This window comes from Pseudophryne corroboree, chromosome 3, assembly GCF_028390025.1.
Source record: "Pseudophryne corroboree isolate aPseCor3 chromosome 3, aPseCor3.hap2, whole genome shotgun sequence".
Taxonomy (NCBI): domain Eukaryota; kingdom Metazoa; phylum Chordata; class Amphibia; order Anura; family Myobatrachidae; genus Pseudophryne; species Pseudophryne corroboree.
Window position 1 is genome coordinate 500,641,233 of NC_086446.1, and position 15,570 is coordinate 500,656,802.

Below are 15,570 nucleotides of genomic sequence, written 5' to 3' on the forward strand. Positions count from 1 at the left end.
TTTTACATGACAAAGCCGCCAATTCTGACACACGCCTGGCCGAAGCCAAGGCCAATAACATGACCACTTTCCACGTGAGATATTTCAAATCCACAGTTTTAAGTGGCTCAAACCAATGTGATTTTAGGAAACTCAACACCACGTTGAGATCCCAAGGTGCCACAGGAGGCACAAAAGGGGGCTGAATATGTAGCACTCCCTTTACAAATGTCTGAACTCCAGGCAGTGAAGCCAGTTCTTTCTGGAAGAAAATCGACAGAGCCGAAATCTGGACCTTAATGGAACCCAAGTTTAGGCCCATAGTCACTCCCGACTGTAGGAAGTGCAGAAAACGACCCAGCTGAAATTCCTCTGTTGGGGCCTTCCTGGCCTCACACCACGCAACATATTTTCGCCAAATACGGTGATAATGGTTTGCGGTTACTTCTTTCCTGGCTTTTATCAGCGTAGGAATGACTTCCTCCGGAATGCCCTTTTCCTTTAGGATCCGGAATTCAACCGCCATGCCGTCAAACGCAGCCGCGGTAAGTCTTGGAACAGACAGGGCCCCTGCTGTAGCAGATCCTGTCTGAGCGGTAGAGGCCATGGGTCCTCTGATATCATTTCTTGATGTTCTGGGTACCAAGCTCTTCTTGGCCAATCCGGAACCACGAGTATCGTTCTTACTCCTCGTTTTCTTATTATTCTCAGTACCATTGGTATGAGAGGCAGAGGAGGGAATACATAAACCGACTGGTACACCCACGGTGTCACTAGAGCGTCCACAGCTATTGCCTGAGGGTCCCTTGACCTGGCGCAATATCTAGTTTTTTGTTTAGGCGGGACGCCATCATGTCCACCTGTGGCCTTTCCCAACGGTTTACCAACAGTTGGAAGACTTCTGGATGAAGTCCCCACTCTCCCGGGTGTAGGTCGTGTCTGCTGAGGAAGTCTGCTTCCCAGTTGTCCACTCCCGGAATGAACACTGCTGACAGTGCTAAGACGTGATTTTCCGCCCATCGGAGAATCCTTGTGGCTTCTGCCATCGCCATCCTGCTTCTTGTGCCGCCCTGTCGGTTTACATGGGCGACTGCCGTGATGTTGTCTGATTGGATCAGTACCGGCTGGTTTTGAAGCAGAGGCCTTGCCAGACTTAGGGCATTGTAAATGGCCCTCAGTTCCAGAATATTTATGTGTAGGGACGACTCCTGACTTGACCAAAGTCCTTGGAAATTTCTTCCCTGTGTGACTGCCCCCCAGCCTCGAAGGCTGGCATCCGTGGTTACCAGGACCCAGTCCTGTATGCCGAATCTGCGGCCCTCTTGAAGATGAGCACTCTGCAGCCACCACAGTAGAGATACCCTGGTCCTTGGAGACAGGGTTATCAGTCGATGCATCTGAAGATGCGATCCCGACCACTTGTCCAAGAGGTCCCACTGAAAGGTTCTTGCATGGAAACTGCCGAATGGAACTGCTTCGTAGGAAGCTACCATTTTTTCCAGGACTCGCGTGCAGTGATCCACCGACACCTGTTTTGGTCTCTGACTAGAGATGACAGCTCCTTGGCTTTCTCCTGCGGGAGGAACACTTTTTTTCTGTTCTGTGTCCAGAACCATCCCCAGGAACAGTAGATGCGTCGTAGGAACCAGCTGCGACTTTGGAATATTCAGAATCCAGCCGTGCTGTTGTAGCACTTCCCGAGATAGTGCTACTGTGACAAACAACTGCTCCCTGGACCTCGCCTGTATAAGGAGATTGTCCAAGTACTGGATAATTCTTTCGGCCAATACCTTGGTAAATACCCTCGGTGCCGGGGACAGACCAACGGCAACGTCTGGAATTGGTAATAACAATTCTGTACCACAATTTTGAGGTACTCCTGGTGAGGAGGGTAAATAGGGACATGCAGGTAAGCATCCTTGATGTCCAGTGATACCCTGAAATTCTCCAGGCTTGCAATAATCGCCCTGAGCGATTCCATTTTGAACTTGAACCTTCGTATATAAGTATTCAAGGATTTCAATTTTAGAATGGGTCTCACCGAACCGTCTGGTTTCGGTACCACAACATTTTTGGAATAGTAACCCCGGCCTTGTTGAAGGAGGGGTACCTTGATTTCACCTGCTGGAAGTACAGCTTGTGAATTGCCGCCAGTACTAACTCCCTATATCCGAGGGCAGCAGGCAAGGCTGATGTGAGGTAACGGCGAGGGGGAGTCGCCTCGAACTCCAGCTTGTATCCCTGTGATACTTGCAGAACCCAGTGATTCACCTGTGGGCAAACCCACTGGTCCCTGAAGTTCCCGAGACGCGCCCCCACCGCACCTGTCTGTGGAGCCCCAGCGTCATGCTGTGGACTCAGAGGAAGCGGGGGAAGATTTTTGATCCTGGGAACTGGCTGTCTGTGCAGCTTTTTCCTTCTTCCCTTGTGCAGAAAGGAAGCGCCTTTGGCCCCCTTGCTTTTCTGAAGCCGAAAGGACTGTACCCGATAATACAGTGCTTTATTAGGGTGTGAGGAAACCTGAGGTAGAAATTTTTCTTCCCAGCTGTTGCTGTGGATACAAAGTCCCAGAGACCATCCCCAAACAATTCCTCACCCTTATAAGGCATAATCTCCATGTGCCTTTTAAAGTCAACATCACCTGTCCACTGCCGGGTCTCTAATACCCTCCTGGCAGAATGGACCTTGCATTAATTCTGGACGCCAGCCGGCAAATATCCCTCTGTGCATCCCTCATATATAAGACTACGTCTTTAATATGCTCTATGTTAGCACCATATTCTCCCTGTCTAGGGTATTAATATTATCTGACAGGGTATCAGACTACGCTGCAGCAGCACTATTCATGCTGAGGCAATTGCAGGTCTCAGTATATAACCTGAGTGTGTATATACAGACTTCAGGATAGCCTCCTGCTTTTTATCAGCAGGCTCCTTCAAAGTGGCCGTATCCTAAGACGGCAGTGCCACCTTTTATGACAAACGTGTGAGCGCCTTATCCACCCTAGGGGATATCTCCCAACGTGACCTATCCTCTGGCGGGAAAGGGTACGCCAGCAGTAATTTTTTTGAAATTACCAGTTTCTTATCGGGGGAACCCACGCTTCTTCACACACTTCATTCACTCATCTGATGGGGGAACAAAACACCGGCTGCTTTTTCTCCCCAAACATAAAACCCGTTTTATGTGGTACTTGGGTTAATGTCAGAAATGTGTAACACAATTTTTATTGCCGAGATCATGCAACGGATGTTCCTAGTGGATTGTGTATATGTCTCAACCTCGTCGACACTGGAGTCAGACTCCGTGTCGACATCTGTGTCTGCCATCTGAGGTAACGGGCGTTTTTTGAGCCCCTGATGGCCTTTGAGACGCCTGGGCAGGCACGGGCTGAGAAGCCGGCTGTCCCACAGCTGTTACGTCATCCAGCCTTTTATGTAAGGAGTTGACACTGTCGGTTAATACCTTCCACCTATCCATCCACTCTGGTGTCGGCCCCACAGGGGGCGACATCCCATTTATCGCCATCTGCTCCGCCTCCACATAAGCCTCCTCATCAAACATGTCGACACAGCCGTACCGACACACCGCACACACACAGGGAATGCTCTGACTGAGGACAGGACCCCACACAGCCCTTTGGGGAGACAGAGAGAGAGTATGCCAGCACACACCAGAGCGCTATATAATGTAGGGATAAACACTATCACTGAGTGAATTTTCCCCAATAGCTGCTTGTATAAACAATATTGCGCCTAAATTTAGTGCCCCCCCTCTCTTTTTAACCCTTTGAGCCTGAAAACTACAGGGGAGAGCCTGGGGAGCTGTCTTCCAGCTACACTGTGAAGAGAAAATGGCGCCAGTGTGCCGAGGGAGATAGCTCCGCCCCTTTTTCGCGGACTTTTCTCCCGCTTTTTTATGTATTCTGGCAGGGGTAATTATCACATATATAGCCTCTGGGGCTATATATTGTGATTATTTTGCCAGCCAAGGTGTTTTTATTGCTGCTCAGGGCGCCCCCCCCCCCCAGCGCCCTGCACCCTCAGTGACCGGAGTGTGAAGTGTGTATGAGGAGCAATGGCGCACAGCTGCAGTGCTGTGCGCTACCTTGGTGAAGACTGAAGTCTTCTGCCGCCGATTTTCCGGACCATCTTCATGCTTCTGGCTCTGTAAGGGGGACGGCGGCGCGGCTCCGGGAACGAACACCAAGGACGGGTCCTGCGGTCGATCCCTCTGGAGCTAATGGTGTCCAGTAGCCTAAGAAGCCCAAGCTAGCTGCAAGCAGGTAGGTTCGCTTCTTCTCCCCTTAGTCCCTCGATGCAGTGAGCCTGTTGCCAGCAGGTCTCACTGTAAAATAAAAAACCTAAAATAAACTTTCTTTCTAGGAGCTCAGGAGAGCCCCTAGTGTGCATCCAGCTCGGCCGGGCACAGAAATCTAACTGAGGTCTGGAGGAGGGTCATAGTGGGAGGAGCCAGTGCACACCAGATAGTACCTAATCTTTCTTTTAGAGTGCCCAGTCTCCTGCGGAGCCAGTCTATTCCCCATGGTCCTTACGGAGTTCCCAGCATCCACTAGGACGTCAGAGAAAGAGAAATTAGATCTCCTTTTGCAGAGATTATGGAAATTACATAAGAGGTAAAGAAAGTGCATTTTAGAAACATGGGGACTAATTCAGCATGAGTTCTGGTTTTGTGAGAAATCACAAAACTACAACTCTGTTCTCTAGCATGGCTAGCCCTGCTTTAGGGTAACCCCCTGCCTCCGCAGCTTAGCTGCAAATGCAGTCGCCAGACCCCCTCAAATGGTCCTGACACTCCTCCGTTGTCCGGACCATGTCCCCCAACGCCACCCTCCCCAATGCTGTGAATTAGATTGCAATCGCATGTGATCGCAATCTAAGTCCTGGCGGTATCCGGACTCCAGGTCGACAACAAAAAGGTTGACACACCTTAGGTCGACGCCAATTGGTCGACACACCTTAGGCCGACATGGACAAAAGGTCGACATGGGAAAAGGTCGACATGAGTTTTTCCCAATTTTTTTATTTTTTGGAACCTTTTCATACTTAACGATCCACGTGGACTACGATTGGAACGGTAATCTGTGCCGAGCGAAGCAAAGCCACCATGCCCGAAGCATGGCGAGCGAAGCGAGCCATGCAAGGGGACGCGGTGCACTAATTGGGGTTCCCGGTCACTCTACGAAGAAAACGACACCAAAAATATATTAAAAAACTCATGTCGACCTTTTTCCATGTCGACCTTGTTCCTGTTGGCCTTTTGTCCATGTCGACCTAAGGTGTGTCGACCAATTGGCGTCGACCTAAGGTGTGTCGACCTTTTTGTTGTCGACCTGGAGTCCCTGACCCGTCCTGGCGCATGCAAGCAGCAGCGTGCGCACATGTGCAGAAATTGCCAAATAGCGATTCTACGATTACAACTGAATCGGGCCCATTGTGCCATGTGCAGAGGGACCATAGTTAATTTACACTATCAGTTCTTGTCCAATGCTTTTATAATGGGATCTTGTTCTTGTCCAATGCTTTTATAATGGGATTCATTCTGCGCCTCTATTGTTGACTTGCACATTTTGGGGCAGATGTATTAAGCCTGGAGAAGGGATAAATAAGTGATAAGCCAGTGATAAGGTGATAACGCACCAGCCAGTCAGCTCCCAACTGTCATTTTTCAAATCTGTAATGATTGGCTGGTGCGTTATCACCTTCCACTTATCAGTTCCCGCATCCCATCTCATTCATAATTTAAGCAATATACGTGGATAAACAGAGCACTATTTTGTGAGAAAAATGTGTGTTATGGTAAGAACTTACCGTTGATAATGGTATTTCTCCTAAGTCCACAGGTTCCACAGGATAAATTGGAATATAGTGGAGCGACAGCGGATTTGCACCAAACGGTCAAAGCTTTTCGGCATCCCAGCATGCAACAGGCCTGTCCATATATCCTGCCTCCTAGCTCAGGCAAATCAGTTGTTTTCCAAAGCTCAAGGCAGGAGCATCATGTAGAGCCCTAATCAGTCGAGAAGAACATACATACACACCTTTCCGTACAAGAAGGAAGAGGTTAGTGAGTAAAAGGATCCTCAAATCAGATGCGTCAGGGTGGGATCCCTGTGGAACCTGTGGGCTTAGGAGAAATACTGTTATCAACGGTAAGTTCTTACCGTAAAGTATATTTCTCCTGCAGGGTCCACAGGGTATCCACAGGATACATTGGGATGTCCCAAAGCAATTTAGTGGTGGGGATGCTCCTGATTAGACAGGAGAATCCTTCGCCCGAATTCAGCATCCTGAGAGGCAAAGGTATCAAGGCATAATGTCTAATGAATGTGTAAATGGAGAACATGTGTCTACCTAACATATCTATTCTGCTGAAACAGCACATTGTGCTGCCCATAATGGCCTACCTTACAAGTAGAACAAGCAGAGACATTAGCCGGAGACAGGGAGATCAGCTTGAGAATATGCCACTTCACTAGTGCCTGCTTATCCGCAGGCCATCCTCTCTTGTGAAATTCACAGAGAATTAAGAGAGTATCTGTCTTTTTGATGGCACTGGTATGATCCACGTAAATCCTTTAGGCATGGACTACGTCCAACGATGCATCTCCCGCAGCAAAGTCCGGCCCCTATAAGACCGAGACTACAATTTCTTCATTAAGATGGAATTTATAAACCACATTAGGAAGATACCCAGATTTGGTTTGAAGAACTGCTCTATCTGGATATAAAAATTCAGAAATGGAGGATGACATAACAATGCCACTAAATCTGAAATTCTTCTAGCTGAAGCAAAAGCAGTAGAAAGAAAACATTAGCTGTTAACCATTTAATATCCAATCTTTCAAGTGGTTCAAATGGGACAACCTGAAGTGCCTTTAGGACTAACTTAAATCCCTAGGCACTGTAGGAAGAACAAAAGGATGAATGTGTCGCATTCCTTCAAAAAAAGTGCGCACATCCTGTAGGTTAACCGTTTTCTTTTGGAACCATACAGTCAATGCTGACACTTGTAGTATTAAGGAAGTCAGCCATAAACCTTTATGCATTCCTGCCTGAAGGATGCTAAGACTCTGAAAAATCAAGGGTAAAATTTTTGATCCCTACACCATTGAACATAAGCTGGTGATGAATGCGAGCTGAGGAAATTTTCCTTGCTTTGAGCATAATTAGAATTACCTGTTGTGAGAGTCCTCTTGCCTTCAGGATGGAGGTCTCAAGAGTCGCTTCGTCAAAGACAGTACATGCAGGTGTTTGCGATAACCAGGACCCTGAGATGGTAGATCTGACCGTTGAAGGAGTAGGAATGGAGCATCCATCAACAGCCTCTGCAGATCTGTGTATCAATGTCTTCTTGACCAAGCTGGAGCTATTAGTATCACAGCATCCTTCCTTGTCTTACCTTTCGTATCACCCTGTATCACAAGGCAACTGGTGGGAACACATGAACCAGACGAAAGTTGACAAGTTATCCACAAGATCGCTCTGGGGTTTGTTCTTGTCTCGTATGCGAAACCTTTGTTGTCCTGACAGAACGGCATGAGATGTATCTCTGGTAACCCCCATTATCTACCAGAGTTTTTAAGACCTAGGGGTGTAAGTCCATACGTTTACCTGAATGGCGAGTTGACTGAGAAAATCTGCTTCATACAGTAGTTTAGGACTGCCGGAATGAGTACTGTGGACAAGGCTGGATAACGAAATTCTGAACACCTTAAAGTGTGACTTACCTCCATTATGTTTTGGCTATGAGATCCTCCCTGATGGTTGAGGTACGCCACTGCCATTGCATGTCCGAGCAGATTCCATCTGGATTCATCAGAAGGATATTCTTTGCCTGTATAAATGCCATATATATGGCCTGAGGTTCCAATATATTTATTGGCAGGCAACATTTCTTCCTTGGTCCACTGCCCCTGAAAGCAACTCCTTCCTGACACTTCACTCGAGCCCCACAGGCTGACATCCATTGTCAGAGTTGCCATCCGATATCCAAAGGAGCTTTCCTTTGTCCAGGATAGGATGTCCAATAACCATCAAGCTATTGACCTCCTAACTTCCAGAGGAAGACCATAATCTGCACTTTTATTGTCTGATGAAAAACCTTTCTACTAGGAAATGATCAGACATTGCAGATGTATCTAATGGAACTAAGTATACTCCATCATGTCCAATGTCTACACCATCAAACCCATCACAAGCATTACCGCATAAATGGATACCCTTTGACTGTGTAGCAACTCCTGAATCTTTAATTGAATTTTGGATATTTTGTTCAGAGTTAAATTACTCTTTGAGTACCCAATTCCAACACAGCCCCCAAATGAGTCATCCGATGTGACGGAACCAGAAACAACTTTTCCCAATTTATGAGCCAACCATACCTCTGTAACAAGCTGTTGTCTGTTACAGATGACAGTGAACAATTCCTGAGACTGTGCCAGGATTATTAAGTCGTCGAGGTATGAGTTTTTATAAAATACTTATCTCCTGCTAACAGAAATAAGATGCCATCACTACCATAATTTTGGTGAATACTCTGTGAGCTGTGGTCAGCCCAAATGCAGGGCCTGAAATAGGGACTGAAGGAAAGCAACCAAACATAGTGCTGATGGAACAGTGCTATAGGAACACGTGGATAGGCATCCTGAATATTCCAGAAAGCCCTAAATCCTCCTGCTCTATGGCAGAAATAATGGAACGTAAAGTCTCCATATGAAACCTGAGGCACCCAAAAGAACTTGTTCAGTGCTTTGAGATTGAGTATGGGCCGGAATGACCCATTTGGCTTCTGGACTAGAAACAAGTTGAAATCAAATCTTGACCTCATTGTGCAGGAGGAACTGAATTATCACTCCAGACTGAAGCACCTGAACTGCCTCTTGCAAAGCCTTAGGGTGTGTACACACGGTGAGATATTTTCTTTAGATTTTGACTATATAGTCAAAATCGCAAGAAAAGTTAGTGCAGATCGCAAGGTGAAAGCCACCTTGCGATCCCGATTCGATCCCGATGCGCGGTCCCGCCAGGTCGGCATCGCAAGAAAAGATAGACTGTGCAGGCAAGTCAATCCTTGCTAGATCGGTGTACTATCTAGTTCATCTCACATGTCAATGACATCTCACATAAGCCCGAAATCTCACATAAGCCAAAATCGTAAGCACACATAGTCCATATCTCAAGAAAAGTTAGTCAAAATCTGTCCTATCTGGGCTCCGGGGAGTTCAAGGGAAATCGCAAGTGAAAATCGGGCATAGGAAGGATCTCACCGTGTGTACACACCCTAGTCTTCTTTTCCATTCAAGACGGGCTGGCAGGCCCGCCATCAGGGGGGTGCTGCGGGTACAGCAGTCCCAGGCCCGGCCTCTCTAACAGAGAGTGGAGGGCCCGGGCTGCTCATGCCGCTGCCCTCCTGCCGCCGTCCGTCCTCCACCGCCGTCCGTCCTCCTGTCGCCGCAGCCACCACTGCCCAGCTCCTGTAGGCTATAGAAAAGTCCCTCTCAAGATGGCCGCCGCCTCAAAGGAGACAGTTATTAAAGATACTAGAGGAGGCTCTAGTATCTTTAATAACTGTCTCCTTCGAGGCGGCGGCCATTTTGGAAGGGACATTTTCTATACATGTACTTGAAATAGGCTCCTGAACAGTCTGCAGTGGCGGCAGCGGCGGCAGGGGGTGGGGGACAAAGGACAAGCAGAACCCCTGACATCAAGCAGTACCCCAATGAGCAGGTACTAGGTATATATATATATATATATATATATATATATATATATCTATCAAGGAAATATCGGGGGCACTCAGGAAATAAATCACACACCAAAAGCCACTGTTGTAAGGCTTACAACAGTGGCTATTGGTGTGTGATTTCTTTCCTGAGTGCCGCCGATATTTCCTTGCTACATGGCAGTCTGACTGCACTTACGGAGGGCAACAGGGACAGCTATCCTATTTTACAGAGAGTGCCGGACCTCTTGGACACTATCTATATATATATATATATATATATAATTTTATTTAATTATTATTATTTATTTTATTTATTTATTTATATTTTTTTGGGGGGGAGGGGGCACCTACCTATTTTGCCAGTCCCAGGCCCGAAATTTCTGATGGCAGCCCTGCGGGCTAGTACAATTTTTAATGAGGGTGTTTCCTGAAAACACCTACAGCACTTGGTATTACCAGGTGGTTTACCATCCAAGTACTAACCAGGACCAACACTGCTTAGTTTCCAAGATTAGATAAGATTGGGCATGTCCAGTGTGGTTTGGCTGTAGATCATACCGTGAGATACCGCTTTTTGCACCCAGACATCTGTAGTAGACTGCTGCCAGCTCTGTGCAAAATGAAGAAATCAGCCTCCCACCCTGGGCCACCCCAGGTGGAGGTCCTCATCATTAGGGTGATGGCTTAGCTTCAGATTCAAATGGTCCTCTGGTATCCCAATACCTTTTAGTCCTACCAGACTTGTTGGATTGGGACGGTTTGTCTTTTACCCTTTCCTTTTGCTTTTCCTCGATTCCGAAAGGACCGGAAAGCTGGAAACTAGGCTTGAATTGTTGTGTAAAAAGAAACTTCCCTTTCTTGGAGTCTGATTTCAAATACTGTTACCAAAAGAATATTTCCAGTAACAAAGATAATACTCCAGAACCTTCCTGGATTCGGAGTCAGCTTACCATGTACATAGCCAACTTGCTCTGCGAGCTGCTGCAGCTGCTGTCTGAGAGGCAATTGTACCCATATCCAGGTCCGCTTATCACTGCCTGTTTGATATGCAATATGTAATTTTTGCTTTCTAGATGCCATTGAAAGATCCCCGTTCAATGCATCAGCCCAGGCTGCCACTGCTTACGCTATCTGAGCTGACGCCATGGCTAGTCTAATGATTGTCCCAGACAAAAAGAAAAAATGGTCTTTAGAAAACCATCGAGTCTCCTATCCGTGACATCATTTATTTATGTTGAAAACAAAATTAATGTAGATTTTCGCAGCAATCTGAGGTCTGCGAATCTACTTAGGGAGCCACCCTTCTTTTTTTAATCAGTCCCCAGTTGGATGAGGATAATTGGAATTTAATTTCCTGGAAATCTAACTTCCTACTGGGCATAACCCAACATAATTTCCATCAGCTGTTTTGAGATGTTTAAACACAGCTGCCTTAGTTTCTAACACCGGCTCTGCTGCTTCTGAGGATAGAATGGTTTACATGGCACTAATTAGCTCAGGTATGTCCACTGAGCTGAGACCATCCGAAGTGCAGCTAAACATGTGTAGACTGTGTAGATGTTGTATCATGTCTATGTTATATAATTACCACCGGCCTTACAGCCTGCCTTTGTTAAGAGGCTGCCATTCCCTAGGTGGATAACCTCAGAATGAAAGTTGCATGTAAGGGTTAATAGGATATATCGCTGGCATTATCTGCTCAGCTACATTGGATAATGACTGTGCAAAGTAGCCCATGAAGGTTCAACCAGAACCTGTGTTTGCCTTGGTTACTTAAGAGGCTTTGGAGACAACTAAACCATTTTGCACATAATCCCAATTAACCAGTTCTGATAGGTTAAACTAGCTCTGCAAGACAACATGAAATGAGTGTTGTTGCTGCTGTGGAAAGTGTATTTTCCTCACCCTTGCCGCTCTTAGACATGATAAATAAATCACACACCTTACAGGGTTATTACACAATTTGTGGCTGTAATCACTTTAAATTTTGTTAAAGTGACACACAATCCAACCCTACCCTGCTTTGCACCAGCATTGAGGATCGGATACACAGAAAAACTGATGGAATTTATAGTAAAGTCAGCAATCACACTCACTAGCAGTCACAGGTTATACATTAGTATAATAAGCAATATGAGCACATAATCAACTACAAATAAATTTTAAGTACATAGGAGAAACATATTACTGCATTACCTTATATAGGAGTTTTCAACGTATTCAGTTGCACAGCAAAAGAAAACCACAGAAACAGTTATCAGACTCATATGCATCAGGCACTTTATCTAACTATTCGTACTCAAAGGTAGATAGAGAGTTAGGGGGGTAATTCTGAGTTGATCGCAGCAGGATTTTTGTTAGCAGTTGGGCAAAACCATGGCCCTCATTCCGAGTTGTTCACTCGCAAGCTGCTTTTAGCAGCTTTACACACGCTAAGCCGCCGCCTACTGGGAGTGATTCTTAGCTTCTTAAAATTGCGAACGAAAGATTCTCAAAATTGCGATTACACACCACTTAGCAGTTTCTAAGTAGCTTCAAACTTACTCGGCATCTGCGATCAGTTCAGTGCTTGTCGTTCCTGGTTTGACGTCACAAACACACCCAGCGTTCGCCCAGACACTCCTCCGTTTCTTCAGCCACTCCAGCGTTTTTCACAGAAACGGTAGCGTTTTTCCGCACACACCCATAAAACGGCCTGTTTCCGCCCAGAAACACCCACTTCCTGTCAATCACATTACGATCACCAGAACGAAGAAAAAACCGTGAGTAAAATTCCTAACTGCATTGCAAATTTACTTGGCGCAGTCGCAGTGCGGACATGGCGCATGCGCACTAAGCGGAAAAACGCTGCGATGCGAAAAAATTTACAGAGCGAACAACTCGGAATGACCCCCATGTGCACTGCAGGGGAGGCAGATATAGCATGTGCAGAGAGAGATAGATTTGGGTGTGGTGAGTTAAATCTGCAATCTAAATTGCAGTGTAAAAGTAAAGCAGCCAGTATTTACCCTGCACAGAAACAAAATAACCCACCCAAATCTAACTCTCTCTGCAAATGTTATATCTGCCCCCCTGCAGTGCACATGGTTTTGCCCAACTGCTAAAAATTTTCCTTCTGCGATCAACTTGGAATTACCCCCTTAGTGCTGTATTACCCACTCAGTAGAGTTGGATACAGGGAGACTCACCCCGCTTCCAGGATCAATCAATACATTTGCGAATGCTGAGTGGATACAGACACTATTAGTGTACACAGTCACTCCGTGAACCTATAGTGAACACAGATGCCCAAGTGAACACTGACGCATCAGTCACACGGGTGGTAGTCATGTGACCGCCGGTCGGCTGACCGACAGTCACATGACCTCCTCCGTGAGCCCGACGGCTCACTATCCCGATGGTCGGCATGCCGACCAACAGGGACTATTTCCACTCGTGGGTGTCCACGACACCCATAGAGTGGGAATAGAACCCGTGGCGACCGCAGGTCGCCACCGAGCCCGCAGCGTGGCGAGCGCAGCGAGCCCGCAAGGGGCTTGCTGCACTCGCCCCTCCCCGCCGGGATCCCGGCGTCGGTATGCTGCCGGGATCCCGGCGTCGGTAAAGTGACCGGCGGTCAGGAGACCGCCGGTCACACGTACTACACCCCAGTCACACAGCCGCCTATGCTGCGACTTGTTCCCCTGAGTGCACAGGGTCTCAGACGGAAGCGGGAAAAACAGTTCATGGCGGGAGACTCGGAGGAAACTGGTCATGAACCGCGGGGAGGGGCGACCAGGGGAGCGTCTGACTCCCCACTGCTGACATCAACCCTAGGGTGCACTCTAGGTGGCAGCCGCATTAGCGACTGTTTGGTAGTTTCCTATCAAAACAGTACGGCTGTGCCCGTATTCCCCTTCTAAGCAGAACCAATACCTTACCTTCCCCCCTTGCTCCGGCCACAGCCTGGCAACGTCTGCTGGACCTGCTAGTATATCCCACACAGACGCCCGCCGAAAAAGCACTGTGGAGCGACTCTTTCAAAGGTACGTATAAGAGGCTTTTTAGAAAGACCACTCAAAAGAAATAGTAAGACTATAAAAATAACATAAGAAAGATTATGACTGCTAAAAAACAGCAGCCCTCTGACCATGGTCCGGCTCCTGCCGCACCAAACAAAAAAACTGATTTGCCTGAGCCAGGAGGCGAGATATATGGATGGACCCGTTGCATGTTGGGAGGCCAAAAAGCTTTGACCGTTTGGTGCAAATCTGCTGTCGCTCCACTATATCCCAATGTAACCTGCGGATAACCTGTGGACCCTGCAGGAGAAATGTTATTGTGTAATTTAAGAAAAGTGGTGGAATTAAAGCAGTAGGAAGACGGAGTTTAGTGTGACGCAGACATGTGGCACAGCACACCTTTGCAGCTTCAGGCGTTATTGCCCCAATATCATGGTAATTTGTGTGCTTCTTAAATTTCCTCCACTGACATTTATTCTCATATTCAGCACAATAGAAGGAGAAGATGTGAGATAATTATACACGTGTGTATTATACAGTATATTAATGGATCTGTGTAAAATTGAACCTAGAATTTATATACGATAGAGACAGCATTTTGGGGGCTATATATTCATGAGACTAAAATAGGTAACTGTGAAATCACTTCATCATTTTCACATATGGTACCTACTTCTGGATTGAAACAACATTCATATGCACTACCAACTGACTAAGAAACAGTGCGCCATGAAGTGTCTCACTGATGTCACTGTGTCTAAATGAGTCCTTAACTTTAGCAAGCAGTAACATTTGAACGCATCATGGTTTGTTTGTTTTTTTATAATTAAGTCATGGTTCTATATACATTGTTCCTTTAACCTATAGTATAATCATGATGCTAAATGGTAGTTTTATTGCATTTTTTTTACTAATGTTACAGCACATTTACCTAATTTCCTGACGGGATGCCCATTTTTTTTAACTTTTAGCCAGTCTCCTCTTTGGAATGTTCACAGCATAGCCAATCAGAGTACAGCAAAGGTCACAGACAGAAAACTGTCAGGATATGTGTGTGCTGAACTACTAGAGAAAGTGACTTATCCACTGATGTGATTATATCAGAGAGGGTAGGCATTCTCCAACTTAACTCCCCGCCGCGATGCTGATTTCCAACAGAATCAGCCTCGCGCTGGCCGTGCGGCAGCACTTTTGTCGGATTTCCTCTCTCATCCCCCGGGGGTGAGAGAAGAATTCCCGACAATTGAGTGTCACTTGGCACTGTATTGAATAGCGCCGGGACCTAATTCCCGGCGCTATTCAACTGTCGGTGAATTGAATCGACCCCATTGAGGGAAGTTGAGTCGATCTAGAACACACCCATCGCTCCAATTAGTCCCAGAGGTTTTCAATGGGCTTAAGAGCTGGACTCTGAGCTGGCCAGTCCATCCAGGTTACTGAATTTTCTATATACCAGTCCAGTGTTGCCCTTGAAACATGACATTGCACAGCATAGGATGGTCCCCTTTTCAAACTTGGTTTTGGTCCTTCCGGCAAGCCATTTTGTTAGCAAAGTATCTAATCGCTGCCCTCTACATATTTTATACCATCATATCATACCTCCCAAGTTTGCCCCCTTCCGAAAAGGGACGTGGCCTATGAAAAGGGGGCGTGGTTTCGCGGAGGACCCGCTATCGTGAGCCACGCCCTGTTTTCGTCACTGAGGGGTCATGCCCAGCGCTCTGTGAGCCGCTGGCATGCCCCCTCTCCCCCTGTCTGCACTGAATAGACGCTGTGCGCATGCGCACAGTGTCTATTCACCGCTGCTCTGCTAAGCAGGGCAGAGACAGACAGAGCCTCCCAA

At 46.9% G+C, this 15,570-nt stretch overlaps 1 protein-coding gene and 1 pseudogene across 6 annotated transcripts in view; both read right to left on the reverse strand.

Moving 5' to 3' along the window:
* Positions 1–15,570, reverse strand: part of B3GNTL1 (UDP-GlcNAc:betaGal beta-1,3-N-acetylglucosaminyltransferase like 1) — a 995,378-nt gene that overhangs the window by 83,524 nt on the left and 896,284 nt on the right. The window lies entirely within an intron of this gene.
* Positions 10,161–10,279, reverse strand: LOC134897545 (5S ribosomal RNA; annotated as a pseudogene).